Genomic DNA, 2,500 nt, shown 5'->3' with positions numbered 1-2,500 from the left:
GCCTGTGAAAGGGAAGGATCAGCCGGTCAGCCCCCTGTTGGTCGCTGCTGCCAGTGCAGCAGGCGTGCGTGTGTCCTCGGCCTCGTGTCCAGGTCCCTCAGGGACTTGAGGCAACTCTCCCCGGTGGTCTCGTGGTCAGGACCGGGCTTCGAATCCCGGTCGGGGGGGATGACATTCTGCTGCAGATTAATTGGCATGAAGGAAAGTCTCCCCTCCTGAGCGTAAAGCTCCACCCTCACCACCACCGCCGCCTTTTCCACCCCTTGACAAACAGACAGACAGACAGACAGACAGTCAGTCAGTCCAGTTCGGGAGCGCAGCTTTCATTTGGAAGCAGACCCTGCTTGTTTAAAGTCAACGACGCCAAGTTATTTTGCACTTTGAACTATATCGCTACGTGCGAGCGGCACTCAGCCTTGGAGAAGAAAAAAATACCACTGAGCTGAGAAAGTTCTTTTTAAAACGGTTTCCTTCCACAGCAGCTCTGAGTGTGAGAGAGAGAGAGAGAGAGAGAGAGAGAGATATCAGCTTTATTCTCAGTAATAATACACACACACACACACACACACACACACACACACACAGACACTGGGAAAGAGCTGATTTTCCTTTTGAATATCTCCCCACGGGGAGCTGCACCGTTCCCAGAAACACTGCAATACTGGGTCGATGCGTGGAGTGGACGGAGCAAGCCCCTATTCCATCTCCCAGTTCTAAAAATCAATTAAAAATAATAATAAATAATATGTGTGTGTGTGTGTGTGTGTGTGTCGGTGTCAGTATCAGTCAGTCAGTCAGTGTCTCTCTCTCTCTCTCTCTCTCTCACTCAGAGCTGCTGTGGAAGGAAACTTTTTTAAAAAGAACTTGCATATTGAAAGAAAGATGTGTCTCAAGCTGCCGGGCCCTGTCCATTGTCATGTCAATGGCAGGACTGCTTTCACCAGGAACCCGTTTTTCTGGGTCAGAGGTTCCAGGGGACCTGTTTTGTGCGGACTTCCCTGTGTCCGTCCCTCCCTGCCTGCCTTCCCCCCAGGACTTCCTTCTGAACAGCTTTGTCGTTTAAAATAATAATAAATAATATGTGTGTGTGTGTGTGTGTGTGTGTGTGTGTGTGTGTCGGTGTCAGTATCAGTCAGTGAGTCAGTGTCTCTCTCTCTCTCTCTCTCTCTCTCTCACTCAGAGCTGCTGTGGAAGGAAACTTTTTTAAAAAGAACTTGCATATTGAAAGAAAGATGTGTCTCAAGCTGCCGGGCCCTGTCCATTGTCATGTCAATGGCAGGACTGCTTTCACCAGGAACCCGGTTTTGTGGGTCAGAGGTTCCAGGGGACCTGTTTTGTGCGGACTTCCCTGTGTCCGTCCCTCCCTGCCTGCCTTCCCCCCAGGACTTCCTTCTGAACACCTTTGTCGTTTGAGCGAGGGCCAAAAGCCTGCCTGTGAAAGGGAAGGATCAGCCGGTCAGCCCCCTGTTGGTCGCTGCTGCCAGTGCAGCAGGCGTGCGTGTGTATTCGGCCTCGTGTCCAGGTCCCTCAGGGACTTGAGGCAACTCTCCCCGGTGGTCTCGTGGTCAGGACCGGGCTTCGAATCCCGGTCGGGGGGGGATGACTTTCTGCTGCAGATTAATTGGCACCTCTGAAAGAAAATCTCCCCTCCTGAGCGTAAAGCTCCACCCTCACCACCACCGCCGCCTTTTCCTCCCCTTGACAAACAGACAGACAGACAGTCAGTCAGTCAGTCCAGTTCGGGAGCGCAGCTTTCATTTGGAAGCAGACCCTGCTTGTTTAAAGTCAACGACGCCAAGTTATTTTGCACTTTGAATTGTATCGCTACGTGCGAGCGGCACTCAGCCATGGAGAAGAAAAAAATACCACTGAGCTGAGAAAGTTCTTTTTAAAAAGGTTTCCTTCCACAGCAGCTCTGAGTGAGAGAGAGAGAGAGATATCAGCTTTATTCTCAGTAATAATACACACACACACACACACACACACACACACAGAGACACTGGGAAAGAGCTGATTTTCCTTTTGAATATCTCCCCACGGGGAGCTGCACCGTTCCCAGAGACACTGCAATACTGGGTCGATGCGTGGAGTGGACGGAGCAAGCCCCCATTCCATCTCCCTGTTCTAAAAATCAATTAAAAATAATAATAAATAATATGTGTGTGTGTGTGTGTGTGTGTCGGTGTCAGTATCAGTCAGTGAGCCAGTGTCTCTCTCTCTCTCTCTCTCTCTCTCACTCAGAGCTGCTGTGGAAGGAAACTTTTTTAAAAAGAACTTGCTTATTGAAAGAAAGATGTGTCTCAAGCTGCCGGGCCCTGTCCATTGTCATGTCAATGGCAGGACTGCTTTCACCAGGAACCCGTTTTTCTGGGTCAGAGGTTCCAGGGGACCTGTTTTGTGCGGACTTCCCTGTGTCCGTCCCTCCCTGCCTGCCTTCCCCCCAGGACTTCCTTCTGAACACCTTTGTCGTTTAAAATAATAATAAATAATATGTGTGTGT

At 50.2% G+C, this 2,500-nt stretch overlaps 2 pseudogenes; both read right to left on the bottom strand.

Moving 5' to 3' along the window:
• Nucleotides 1-628: 628 nt before the first annotated feature.
• Nucleotides 629-745, bottom strand: LOC137329288 (U2 spliceosomal RNA; annotated as a pseudogene).
• A 1,294-nt stretch (nt 746-2,039) lies between these two features.
• LOC137329917 (U2 spliceosomal RNA) lies at nt 2,040-2,156 on the bottom strand (annotated as a pseudogene).
• Nucleotides 2,157-2,500: the final 344 nt, after the last annotated feature.

The sequence above is a fragment of the Heptranchias perlo genome, chromosome 12 (genome assembly GCF_035084215.1).
Source record: "Heptranchias perlo isolate sHepPer1 chromosome 12, sHepPer1.hap1, whole genome shotgun sequence".
Lineage (NCBI taxonomy): Eukaryota > Metazoa > Chordata > Chondrichthyes > Hexanchiformes > Hexanchidae > Heptranchias > Heptranchias perlo.
This window is presented reverse-complemented; position numbering and strand designations above follow the sequence as displayed.